The sequence below is a fragment of the Orcinus orca genome, chromosome 5 (genome assembly GCF_937001465.1).
Source record: "Orcinus orca chromosome 5, mOrcOrc1.1, whole genome shotgun sequence".
Classification (NCBI taxonomy): Eukaryota; Metazoa; Chordata; class Mammalia; order Artiodactyla; family Delphinidae; genus Orcinus; species Orcinus orca.
This window is the reverse complement of record NC_064563.1, coordinates 142,741,818-142,755,202: the sequence shown is the minus strand read 5'-3', so window position 1 is coordinate 142,755,202 and position 13,385 is coordinate 142,741,818. Positions and strand designations below refer to the sequence as shown.

The window sequence follows — 13,385 nt, the reverse complement described above, 5'->3', positions numbered from 1 at the left end:
TTCATTAACTTTTAAGAGAAGATAGACTTCAGAAGAAGAATTATTAATATGGGTAAAGAAGATTCTTTCATACAGATAGAGGTCAATTTACCACAAAAGCATAACAATCCTAAATGTGTGCATATACAAAAACAAAGTTAACGGGCCTCATAAACTAGGCAGAGCAACTATTTTAGTTGGAAATTTTAGCATTCCTTTCTTAATAATTTATAGAACAAGTAAACAGATACTAAATAAGGATATTATTCACCAACTTGACCTAAAAATGTCTACCCACACCAGCAGAATAAACCATTCTTTTCAAGTGCACATGGAACATACACCAAGATAGACCATATGGTAAGTCATAGAATAAGTCTCAACAAATTTTTTTTTTTTTTTTGGCTGCATTGGGTCTTCATTTCAGTGCATGGGCTTCTCATTGCCGTGGCTTCTCTTGCAGAGCACAGGCTCTAGGCACATGGGCTTCAGTAGTTGTGGCTCGTGGGCTCTAGAGCACAGGCTCAGTAGTCGTGGCGCATGGGCTTAATTGCTCCGCGGCATGTGGGATCTTCCTGGACTAGGGCTTGAACCCATGTCCCCTGCCTTGGCAGGTGGATTCTTAACCACAGTGCCACCAGGGAAGCCCAACAAATTTTAAAAGGATTGAAATCATACAAAGTTTATCCTTTGCTTAACAACAGAATTTAGTAAGAAATCAACAACAGAAGAATATCTGGAAAATCTTCAAACATTTGGGAATTAAACAGCATATGTCTAAATAACACATGGGTCAAAGAAGAAACTATAAGGAGGATTAAGAATATTTTGAACTAAACAAGAATAAAAATACCAGCAAAATTTGTGAGGTATAGCTTAAAAAAATGAATTAAACTTCCATCTTAAAATGTTAGGAAAGAAAAAAATGCAAATTAAATCCAAAAATCAGAAGCAGAAAATAATAAACATAAAAGTAGAAATCAATGAAATGAAAAACAACAGCAAAATAACAACATGAATGAAACCGAGAGTTGAGTCTTTGAAAAAAAAATACACAATGAAATTGATAAACCTTTAACTAGACTTATTCAGAAAAAAAGAGAGAAGACACAAATTACCACTTCAGGAATGAAATAGAAGCATCACTACAGACACTATAGGCTTTAAAAAGATAAAAATAATATGAGCAATATTACTCCAATTACTTTAATAACTTAAATGATATTTTTTGTCACAATATTACTTTGGTTGTATTGAAGAGTGTCCTTACTTTTAGTATATACATGCAGAAATATTGGAAGGGCAACTCTCTTTCAAATGATTAAACACAATTTTGATGGTTGGTGAATTGAAATTTTGAATCTCACTGGCTGGTGTACAAATGTTCATTGTGTTCTTCCTTTCCCTTTTCTGTGTACTTGAACATGTTCATACTATGAAACTGGGAAAAAGAAATCCAGCATAAATACTTGTCAGCAGAGAGGCTCTCACTCCAGATTCTTCACTTGAAATAGGCTGATGGTGGGAAGGACAGTGTCATGACCTTTTTTCCCAGAGGGCGGTGTTGTGACCTTCCCTCTGTGTCAGGATGAAGCTTCTTGGTGGGGATGCTGGTGGGCTGTGGCAACTCCTATAAGACAAACACAGAGAAGAAGGACCTAGATCACTGGGTGACCAGTCTTGCCCTTTCACCAACAGCAAGAGCCAAGAAAAATATTTAGTAGCTTAATCTAGAGGTTTAGCTACTAACACAACTTGGGAAATGCCTGGGGGAGTCAGTCTTGGGCCTTGTTCTGTAAACAGAGGCCTGACATACTTAATTGGTCCCAGAGGTTGGAAAAGGAGGCCTTGACTCACACAGACATGAAACTTAGCCTAATTAAATACTAATTACTCATAAGAGTTTTGTTTACCTAAACTTCCCATAAACCAAGTTTGGTATGAAATGAGAGCAGGCATAAAGGAGCAGAATCGCTGCTCGGAAAATGACATCAATTCAGTCCTTTTTTCAGAAATGATGTTGCTAATTGCACAAGAATCAACAATACACGAGTTGATAAATCCCACATTAGGGGCCGTGAACAGCTTTCCTACATTCCTAAGGAGCTCTATGTTTGGAATGGGTACAATGAAAGGAAGAATAGTTGGCCATCTGAAGCCACTTTGGATGAAAGAAGCAGAATTCTCCGTATTTCTATATATCGCTGTAATGAGAGAATCTGTCAAGGACATGAATGATTGCAGGCTTACGACTCTAGTAAGATATCAGGAAAAGAGGCCTGGTAATGTGAGTTTCCCTTGGCCTTGGGTGCTGGCTGATGTTCGGGCATCCAGCCACCCTCTCTGTCTGAGTGGAGACCTGAGAGGGAGCCAGAGGGAAGAACAGCATTAAAACTTCCTTGCGGGATGAAAACGAACCACTTGCTACTTAACTTTTTATGGTCCATTTGTTCAAGAAATGGAGCGTCTCAATCACGAATGCTGTTATAGACACTAGATACAGTGGAGAAAAAGACAAACTAAATTGCTGTTTTTATGCAGCTTACGTTGTGGTTGAAGTCATAAAATCAAAATTATTTAAATAAGAAAAAAAGTATGTGAGGAAAGCTTTGGACTTAGAAAATCTGGTCTCTCATCCCAGCGTTGCAGCTAGCTTGCTGGGGACCCTGAGTGATGAGTCCTTTGACCCCCGCTTTAGACCTTAAGGTCTCATTTACCTTGGGTGGAAATGACCACATTTCCCAAAACAGCCCTTCCAGCCCGATCTTTGTAAGGGGAGATCTGAGTACAGTCCAGTGGGGAAGGGCTGGGCTTTGAAGTAAAGCATTTGGGTTGCTCAGTGATTGAATCTCTGATCTTGGTCAAGTCATTTAACCTCTCTGAGTTTAGTTTTCTTGCTGTGAAATGAGATGATAATGTTTGTTCAGTTGAGATCCCACAGGCAAGACAACACTCTGCTCCTGACGTGCCCTCGTACCTGGTACCTGGCCGCAGCTCCCCTGGGGAGCTTACCTGTGAAAAAGGTTTTGCAGGGCAGAAACAATGGTCATTTTATTAGTGAAGCAACCCAGAAAGTGGGCAATTTCCCCCCAGTCGCCCAGCCTAAGAAGGTTTGGCTCACAATGGAAAAGGCGTCCCACCCCCTCCCTCATTCTGAACATCTGTGGTCTGAAGAACTGGAAAATTACCTTCAAATGAGAAAAAAATCCCTGGCGGCGCATACTTTCATTATCCACACTGAGTTTGTGCTCCTTTTGGAAAATGTGTCCAGTTGAACACGTCGGGGCCATTTTTCACACGGCCTGTCCTGGCTCTGAGAGACCAGCAAGAGGGGCAGAGGGACCTGGGCTTGGGCTGCTGTGCACCAGCTGTACCCCTCGGGGTGACTCTAGTAGAGGCCGGCCCTCCCGCGTCCACATGTCAGGGGACGATTCCTGCGACCACGGACAACTGACCCCCCAGGGGCCTTGTGGTAGAAACCTCGAGGGCAAGGCTGCAGCAGTGGTTCAACACAATAGCATCATTTCTTCTAATTTCCAGAACATGATAGATGATTAACAACACAAGACTGGGATCCAGCACTTACAGAGAACCTGCAGAAATCACTAAGAAAGAGACAAGCGAACCAATTAAAAAATGGGCAAAGGTCCTGAGCCGTTGCTTTACAGTAGAGCAGGTCCGAAAATGAAGGCGCCTCAGGCCAAATCCCACCCCCCAGCCTGGTTTATAAATAGTTCTATTGGAAGAAAGCCACACCCGTTCACTCCCATGTGGTCAAGGGCTGCTTTTCTCTACAGCAGCGGGGCTGATGAGTTGGGGCAGAGACTGTGTGGACAGCTGGGGCTCTCAGATGTCTGTGGCTGAAATGCAGAGTGATACCACCCTGGAAACTGTTCTGCTGTATCCCCTACAGGTAAACACACGTACTTCCATGACCAGAGGTTCCTGGGTGTGTGTAACTCAGGTGAGATGGGGGCTCAGGCCACCAACAGACACTCGTGAGAATATCCATAATCATCGTCATGTATAATAGTCCCAAACATGAGCTAACCCAAATGGTCATCAGTTGTAGGACAAGTTGAATCAACTGTGCTATATTCACATAATGGGACGGTACACAGTAAACAAACAAACAGTTGTTCCAGGCGAGGACACGTCACAGACACAGTGTCGAGTGAAAAAAGACCCCAGCGCGTGTACTGTGTGAACCCACCTGCAGGAAGTCCAGTGACACGTGGTGCTGGGTGTCGGGACAGAAGCCGCCTCCAGCCTGGGGATCCTTGGTGGGGGTTGCTATTGACCAGGGGGCCTGCTGGGGCCTGGAAAGTTCTACATATTGCTCGGGGAGTTGTCCCATGCTGGAGACGCATGTTAAAGGTCCCTGAATGGTACCCCGAACATTCAAGCACCTGCAGTGCAAGTGTGGTATCTCAATAAAAAAGAAGAAGATTAAAGAAAAGAAAGACTGGGAGTCCTTTTGGACTTGAATCTTAATACCAGCAGTGGCCGCTGCAGAGTGAAGTTTTTGTTTTTTTTTTTAACATCTTTATTGGAGTCTAATTGCTTTACAATGGTGTGTTAGTTTCTGCTTTATAACAAAGTGAATCAGTTATACATATACATATGTTCCCATAACTCTTCCCTCTTGCATCTCCCTCCCTCCCACCTTCCCTATCCCACCCCTCTAGGTGGTCACAAAGCACCCAGCTGATCTCCCTGTGCTATGTGGCTGCTTCCCACTAGCTATCTATTTTATGTTTGGTAGTGTATATATGTCAATGCCACTCTCTCACTTTGTCACAGCTTACCCTTCCCACTCCCCATATCCTCAAGTCTGGTCTCTAGTAGGTCTGTGTCTTTATTCCCGTATTACCCCTAGGTTCTTCATGACTTTTTTTTTTCTTAGATTCCATATATATGTGTTAGCATACGGTATTTGTTTTTCTCTTTCTGACTTACTTCACTCTGTATGACAGACTCTAGGTCCATCCACCTCACTACAAATAATTCAATTTTGTTTCTTTTTATGGCTGAGTAATATTCCATTGTATATATGTGCCACATCTTCTTTATCCATTCATTCGATGATGGACACTTAGGTTGCTTCCATGTCCTGGCTATTGTAAATAGAGCTGCAATGAACATTTTGGTACATGACTCTTTTAGAATTATGGTTTTCTCAGGGTATATGCCCAGTCGTGGGATTGCTGGGTCGTATGGTAGTTCTATTTGTAGTTTTTTAAGGAACTTCCATACTGTTCTCCACAGTGGCTGTGTCAATTTACATTCCCACCAACAGTGCAAGAGGGTGCCCTTTTCTCCACACCCTCTCCAGCATTTATTGTTTGTAGATTTTTTGATGATGGCCATTCTGACCAGTGTGAGATGATATCTCATTGTAGTTTTGATTTGAATTTCTCTAATGATTAATGATGTTGAGCATTCTTTCATGTGTTTGTTGGCACTCTGTATATCTTCTTTGGAGAAATGTCTATTTAGGTCTTCTGCCCATTTTTGGATTGGGTTGTTTGTTTTTTTGTTATTGAGCTGCATGAGCTGCTTTTCAATTTTGGAGATTAATCCTTTGCCAGTTGCTTCATTTGCAAATATTTTCTCCCATTCTGAGGGTTGTCTTTTGGTCTTGTTTATGGTTTCCTTTCCTGCGCAAAAGCTTTTAAGTTTCATTAGGTCCCATTTGTTTATTTTTGTTTTTATTTGCATTTCTCTAGGAGGTGGGTCAAAAAGGATCTTGCTGTGATTTATGTCATAGAGTGTTCTGCCTTTGTTTTCCTCTAAGAGTTTGATAGTTTCTGACATTTAGGTCTTTAAGTCTTTGAGCTTATTTTTGTGTATGGTGTTAGGGAGTGTTCTAATCTCATACTTTTACATATACTTGTCCAGTTTTCCCAGCACCACTTATTGAAGAGGCTGTCTTTTCTCCACTGTATATTCTTGCCTCCTTTATCAAAGATAAGGTGACCATATGTGCGTGGGTTTATCTCTGGGCTTTCTATCCTGTTCCATTGTTCTATATTTCTGTTTTTGTGCCAGTACCATACTGTCTTGATTACTGTAGCTTTGTAGTGTTGTCTGAAGTCAGGGAGCCTGATTCCTCCAGCTCCATTTTTCATTCTCAAGGTTGCTTTGGCTGTTCGGAGTCTTTTGTGTTTCCACACAAATTGTGAAATTTTTTGTTCTAGTTCTGTGAAAAATGCCAGTGGTAGTTTGATAGGGATTGCATTGAATCTGTTAATTGCTTTGGGCAGCAGAGTCGTTTTCTCAAGGTTGATTCTTCCAATCCAAGAACATGGTATATCTCTCCATCTATTTGTATCATCTTTAATTTCTTTCATCAGTGTCTTATAATTTTCTGCATCTACAGGCCAATATCACTGGTGAACATAGATGCAAAAATCCTCAACAAAATACTAGCAAACAGAATCCAACAGCACATTCAAAGGATCATACACCATGATCAAGTGGGGTTTATTCCAGGAATGCAAGGATTCTTCAATATACGCAAATCAACCAATGTGATACACCATATTAACAAATTGAAGGAGAAAAACCATATGATTATCTCAATAGATGCAGAGAAAGCTTTCAGCAAAATTCACCACCCATTTATGATAAAAACCCTGCAGAAAGTAGGCACAGAGTGAACTTTCCTCAACATAATAAAGGCCATATATGATAAACCCACAGCCAACATCATCCTCAATGGTGGAGTTTTAACTAGAATTCACACTGCAATACCTTTTAAGCTTTGCCCTAAAAAGAATGAACATTTCAGAATGTACTAAAGTCTTCTGTAGTAACCTGTTTCTCTCCCTCCGCCCCCCGTCCCCACCAAAGCTGAGGACACTAGCTATGGCCCTGGCCTGATCCCTGATGTAGATGTGTTTTGAGGTGACACCTGTGGGGTGTGTGTGTGTGACTCATACTGAGGGGACCAAGGACCGAGGCTTACGCCAGTCCTGCCCTGGTGGCCATGGAGGCCAGTCCTATTCACTGGAAGGCAGATGTTCTGGAGGTGGTGCCTCCCCAGGGTCAGCTGGTCCCATCGTGGGTCCAGGAGGAGAACACAAGGGCCATGGTCTTTCTAGGTGAACCCACGCCCCACCTTAATGGAGCAAATACTGAGGACCCCCATCATACCTCTGACAGGAAAGCATCCCTACCCCATGATGCCTAGGACCCGGTGGATGCAGGGTCACAGGTGTGAAGGAAGGAAAGCTAAGGCAGCACCTTTTGGTCTCAAAGCAGGTGAATGTTTCCTATTAGGTATTGGGATGATGTCTGCTGCTCTCAGACTGTCCCTGGGAAAGACTCAATGGTTTCCCAATGGTCTCCCATGGGTTGGGATTTTGGGTCCGACTGGATCATCCGGTAGTGGAGGGTGGAGTCACATCGGAAATGTCCTGGTACCTCCCCCATCACTGCACACGCATGTGAAACGCTGCTCAGCTGAAGTGCTCACGTAACAGGGCTTGAGGATAGGCAGGTCCATGAACGCCTTTTCCTGGTAGGTTTGACTTAAAGCCACCTCTTCACTCACCCCCAGTGAAGGCGAGGAGCCACACAGAAAGAGAGTCAGTGAGACAGACTCTGAACACGTCCCAACAAGGGAACCTTTATGAGGACATGATGAGGTCACAGATGTGGCAGGACTGCCTCTCCCCACTTTTCCTTCCTGCCCATCCTGGGGCAGAGACGGGCCTCCCAGGAGCCAAGCACAGCAAACAGAACAGAACTTGTCTTCATGGAGCATGTGCAGGATTACACGCAGGTGCAAACTATGAACTCAAGGTCATTGGTTGAGTTCATGATGAATCTGTGTCAATCCCAGGACATTCCTTAGAAGATTACTTTAAAAATATCTAAGGGGTGTGTGTGTGTGTGCGTGCACGTGTGCATGCACGTGTGTGTTATTTTTCTGTATTGTTTTACTCTTTCCTTAAAAGTATAAGGAGTAGGACTTCCCTGGTGGCACAGTGGTTGAGAGTCCGCCTGCCGATGCAGGGGACACGGGTTCGTGCCCCGGTCTGGGAAGATCCCACATGCCACGGAGCGGCTGGGCCCGTGAGCCATGGCCGCTGAGCCTGCGCGTCTGGAGCCTGTGCTCCGCAACGGCAGAAGCCACAGCAGTGAGAGGCCGCGTACCGCAAAAAAAAAAAAAAAAAAAAGTATAAGGAGTAGATATCAGACACATTTTTCATTCTATCCTAGGTTCAGGCCAGTTGAATCCCAGCTTAGAGGTTTTGCAAGGCCTCCATTTTGAAGTATCATGTGTCACCGTCTTCATTTCCTGTGGCTGCTATAACAAATGACCACAAGGGTGGGAGGGAGGGAGGCGCAAGAGGGAAGAGATATGGTGATATATGTGTAGCTGATTCACTTTGTTATAAAGCAGAAACTAACACACCATTGTAAAGCAATTATACTTCAATAAAGATGTTAAAAAAAACCCAAAATAACAACAAAAAAAACAAATGACCACAAATGGGGGTGCTTAAAACAACAGAAATTTATTATCTCCCCGATCTGGAGACCAGAAGTCTGAATCAAGGTGTCGGCAGGGTTGGTTCTTTCTGAAGGCCCTGAGGGAGGAATTGGTCCAGGTCCCTCTCCCAGCATCTGGGTCTCTGCCTCTGTCTTCACGTGGTTTCTTCCCTGTGAGTCTGTTTTCCATAAGAACACCAGTTGCGCAGGATTAGGGGCCCACCCTAACCCAGTATGACCTCATCTTGACTAATGACATCTTCAAGGACCCTATTTCCAGTAAGGTCACCTTCTGAGGTTGCAAGTGGACATGAATTTAGGGAGATGCTGTTCAACCCAGCACAGGCATCAAATGTGTCTATCAGTCACCTCACACTGCAGATGGGTGGAAAGACCCACCTGTGACCACATCCTGAAGACAACCTCAGGAAAAGCATTCTGGAAGGAAAAGTGCGTCATGAGCACGGGTGGGGAGGGCAAGGGCTGGCGAGCAGGTTGCCATGGTGATTGTGTCTCACGTCTACCATGGTTCCCCCAGTTCTCAGGGGGTCCTGCCCTCCCTCCATGGACCATTCACAGTCCACACACCCCACACACAGGGGTCAGTGCATGGCCAGCAGCCTCTCCTCCTTCCTTGATAGTCTGGGGTCCAGAGATGATGGAGCTGCAGAGCAGCTTGTAGCTCTGGGGGTAGGAAAGGCCTCCTTCCAGGAGGGTGGCTGCCTGGGTGAGCCCCGGGTGAGGGTGCAGATTTGTCACCCTAGCAATGGGTAGAGGACCCTCTGGGCCTAACTCAAAATACAGTAATTCACACGGGGGGTTAGCCTTTAGTGGTAAGGTAAGAGTTCTGGGTGGAGTTTTATGCCAATTGATGGCAAATCCTCCAGGATTTAGTATCCTCACCATTATGTTATGAACCTGGGAACTGGATGGGGGGTTTGCATCTCATAGGTCGTTCTCTAGCAGGGTATGTGGCTGGAGTGATGTCTGTGTTTGGGGGGCGGTCAAGGGAACTCCTTCAAGTCTCAAATTCCACAAACACTGTTCCCTACACCTTTCTGTCTCAGAAATTAGTTGATAAGTCTTGACATTAACTTTGCCCAGGAGGAAAAAAAAAAAAAATATATATATATATATTTATCTGCAGCCTGTTTTTAATAAATCTTAATAGATGGAGTAGCAGCTGCCTTATTGTCTCCTCCCACTCAGAGAGTCCAATGGCGGGTAGAGATTTTATTTCAGCTTAAAGATTCTGTGTGATGCCTGAAATGAGATATTTAGAAGGCGTGTGATATAGACCTGCCCATTAGTTCTAATCTTACAACTACTCGAATCTCCCAGGTTTTGTTCATCCTGACCCCATGATTCAGACTTGAAATTTCACCAGCAGTGGGAACAGCAGAGTATTCAAATAGAAAACCAGTCCCAAACTGGCCATCATTGACACTCATTGACCAAAGTGCATCAGTTAGTATTTGCCAAGGTTGAGGTCAGATGTTGGTGTGGGATGAAATGGCAGAAAAGCTGTGTTTGTGGATGACGTGAGAGCTCCATGGATCTGTCTGATTAGGTGTCTTGTCTTCCAGCATTGCTGATAACTTCTAGGGGTCTCAGGATGGGGGTTCCAATCAGGACCAGCTTCTGCCTCTTCCTCAGGTCTCGTTTCGAAGGTCCAGGAGTAACCCTCGGTCAGAAATCCAGAGAGCACTTCACCACCACCACTGTTGGGGACAGAATACCTGGGTCTCGCCCCTTGTGGCCTCTCCTTCCCTAGGAGAGTGGCAGCCCCTCCCCAGAAGCTTCCCTGGCAGGGAGGTGCTCCCTATACACACAGGAGTGGGAGCCCCCAGCCCCAGCCCTGCTCCCTGGAGGAACTGCTGTGGGTCTGATGGGTCATTGGCGAAGGCTGAGCCCTTGTGGTCCCTGCTGTCTTCCCTGGGAAGTTTGGAAGCTGGGCCAAACAATCCCCTTCCCTGAGGGCCCACAAGGAGAGTGCAACAGCCTTGGACAGAGGGTGACTCCAGAGGGAGGATGCCTTGAAAACTCAGAAACAGGGACGCTTGTCACTGCTCCTATACTTGTAAAGCATGAGCCCAGGTGTGACCAACTGCACCTTTGAGCTCTCTCACCTTGTCTGTTCTGATGGACGCTGTGACTCTGAACAGAGTGTTCTATTTAAGACAGAGTTTGCTATTGGCAGAATGATTGTAAAAATATAACCAATAGGATTCATTCACATGCAACTGATAGAAACTCAGCTCTGTCTGGCTTAAACCCCAAAGGGGACTCAATGGCTCAGGGCATTTAAGAGAGGAGGATATGGGACTTCAGGAACAGCTGGATCCAGGGTCCAGCTCTCAGGACTCTGGCTCTGTCTTCTGGCTTCACTGCTTTCTCTGCAGTAGCTTACTTCTCAAATAGGAGATCTCCAAAAGGGAGGAGATGACCAATGATGCCCCAGGCTTACAGGATTCTTGGTGCTCATGGTTTCAAACTGAGAGAAGTTCCCTCTTTCTTAACATCTGTACTAATCTGTAAAAGGGGGCTGGGCCCGGGCTTGCAAGGGTCACATGTCCACCCTGTACTTCAGGGCTGGAGGTCATTCCCACTTGGAGGAGGGCAACTCCCAGAAAGCAGGGAAGGAGGCAGAGTTGCGGGGCACCCAGCATCAGGCTTCCACTACCAGTTCTCAGAGACCAGCCTCCCCGAGGGGATGTTCCCTGGCACCTAGTGAGAGTCGGGAGACAGCAATCAGCAGAGGTTGGACGTGACCAAGAGCCTCTAAAAACCGCTGCTTGCTGACCATCTCACAACTCTGAAAACCTGAGAATGTCACCTAAATAACAGGAGAAAGGGCTGCGAGTCCCTCTGCCCCATCCTGGGTGACAGGCGCCACGGTGAGTCCAGAGCTTTCTCCAGGCTGTGCCAGCAGACTGGTGCACTTGACATTTAAACCATATTCCAGCCCCGGGTTCCTTTGAGAGACTAGATCATCTCTGAACTGAATATCCAGGTAAATCGAGAGAAAGATTGGGAGAAGATCCCCTCTTCTGAAACGCCTGTTTCTTAGGAGAAGCACAGGGAGGGAGCGGACCAGTCCTCCTCTGTGACTCTGCACCTTCCACGGGGTCCCAGCTCAGAACCAGGGGTGAGTTCTTTCCAGTATCCCCACCCGTCTGACCCCCGCTTGGCGATCATGGAAAAACCCAGGGAGGGACGTGACTTTTCAGGGTCCATAAATGAACTTGGATGGGGAAAAAAACCCCACAACATTTTAATTTTCACTAGCTTCCGACTAAAATGTAGCATTTTCTTCATTAATTGAATGGAGGCAACACATTACAGCAGGATTAGCAGCTCCTGTGATTTTGTCACCAATCGAAATCACAGATATTTCATACCGCATTAACGCTGTTGTGAAATCTCGAAACACCGCTTCTGCTCGTAACTGCTTTGAAATTGCAGTAGTTATTAGACCTGCCACTGATCTTATTCTACAACATGTTAATAAAAAGCACATAGATCACTTTTCCACGACTATATTTCAATATGCATTTCAATGTACAGTAACTGGTTTCATTTGTCATCCTCTGTATTTTATGTTATGCGTTTAAAAATATGATTCTGAGAAGGGGCCCGTGGTCTTCACCAGCCTGCCACTGGGAGCCACAGTACGTCCTATGTGCTGGCACTGTGCTGTGAGTTTTGCAAGTGTTATTAAGAGAATCCCCACAGCTACACTATGAGGTAGGTATGAAGAATTCCCCCATTTAACAGATGAAAAGATTGAGGCTCACAGAGTGGATAAATTCCCCCAGGACTCAGAGTCAGTAAGTGGCAGAGTTGGAATTCAAATCCAGAGAGTCTAGCAGGGAGCTACCTCACCTTCTTGACTCAGAGGTGACGGTCAAGCTCTGGTCCAGGGAGGGGGCAGGTGTCAGACGTGTTCCCAAAGCCCGTGCATCCTCCAACCAGGTTCACAGGAAGGTATGAACAGAGCAGGTGCCTGTGGGCACAGGCGGGGCCTTAGGAGGCACACCCTTGAGGGAGGACAGGTGAGAACAAGAGAACCTGCCTCAGGCTATATTCGGGGACCCTTGATTTTTTTCCCAAACACTCCTTGCAGGGTTCCCCAAATTTTCCTATCTGTGATATCTGACCTATACTTAGATATCTGATTTTAGGTATTTTTTTCAAAAGGAGTCATCAGAAATTTTAAAACAATAAAGAGGAGGTGCAATGTTTTAGGCTGGTAATAATATTATCAGTTTCTGATCTGTGAGAGAGGTGATATTTTCACTCTTCCACAAAGATCTCTCCATCCCTGTTGAGGACAGAGAACTTGACCCATTTCTTTCTTATTCTTTAAACTGGAAAATTCCAGTTCATAGTTAAAGCTCATGATTGACAGTGAGTAAATAATGGCTCAGAGAGGATTTAAGTTCAAAATGAACCCAAAAACTAGGGAGCGATTTCTCAATGAAGAAGATTCTGCTTCCCTGAAAGATCATGGGAGCATGCTGACTTTTCTCCCCTCCCCTCCACTCCCCTGTCCTTCCTGATGGTTCCTGGCAGGTCCTCAGCTGCCCAGCAGGTCTCTCCCCACCCCGAAGCTCCTCTCCCTGAATCACACATCAGCAGGCTTTACTTGAAATGATTATTGAACATTGCTTAGAAATGGAAACCAATCAAGGAGCGATGAGTAAAATATCCAGCTCCCCTGCTTTCTCAGTGGGAAACACTGAACGCAGCCCCTTTTCCCTGTAATTTCATGAGCATATTTGCAGGTGCTCCCGGGTGGGGAGAACTTCTCCATGTGTCTCCAAGTGCCTGGTGCCCATCACGTGCTCAGTCTGGGTGGGGTTGGGATGGATGTCGGGCAGGTGACCTGGATTGAGGTGGGA

At 45.3% G+C, this 13,385-nt stretch overlaps 2 long non-coding RNA genes across 3 annotated transcripts; one reads left to right on the top strand and one right to left on the bottom strand.

Annotated features, from left to right (window-relative positions):
* Window positions 1–402: 402 nt before the first annotated feature.
* On the bottom strand, window positions 403–7,191 carry LOC125964386 (uncharacterized). Of its 2 annotated transcripts, none has more exons than XR_007477370.1 (3): window positions 7,138–7,191; window positions 3,566–3,584; window positions 403–1,609 (listed from the first exon to the last, which is right to left on the bottom strand). It is a non-coding gene; the product is annotated as an uncharacterized LOC125964386 (long non-coding RNA). The 2 variants fall into 2 exon arrangements; XR_007477369.1 differs by lacking the exons at window positions 3,566–3,584; window positions 7,138–7,191 and adding an exon at window positions 2,230–2,640 and having other exon boundaries at window positions 403–1,412; window positions 1,523–1,609.
* A 511-nt stretch (window positions 7,192–7,702) lies between these two features.
* On the top strand, window positions 7,703–13,139 carry LOC125964385 (uncharacterized). The gene is made up of 3 exons (XR_007477368.1): window positions 7,703–7,768; window positions 9,823–9,948; window positions 11,552–13,139. It is a non-coding gene; the product is annotated as an uncharacterized LOC125964385 (long non-coding RNA).
* The last annotated feature ends 246 nt before the right edge of the window (window positions 13,140–13,385 follow it).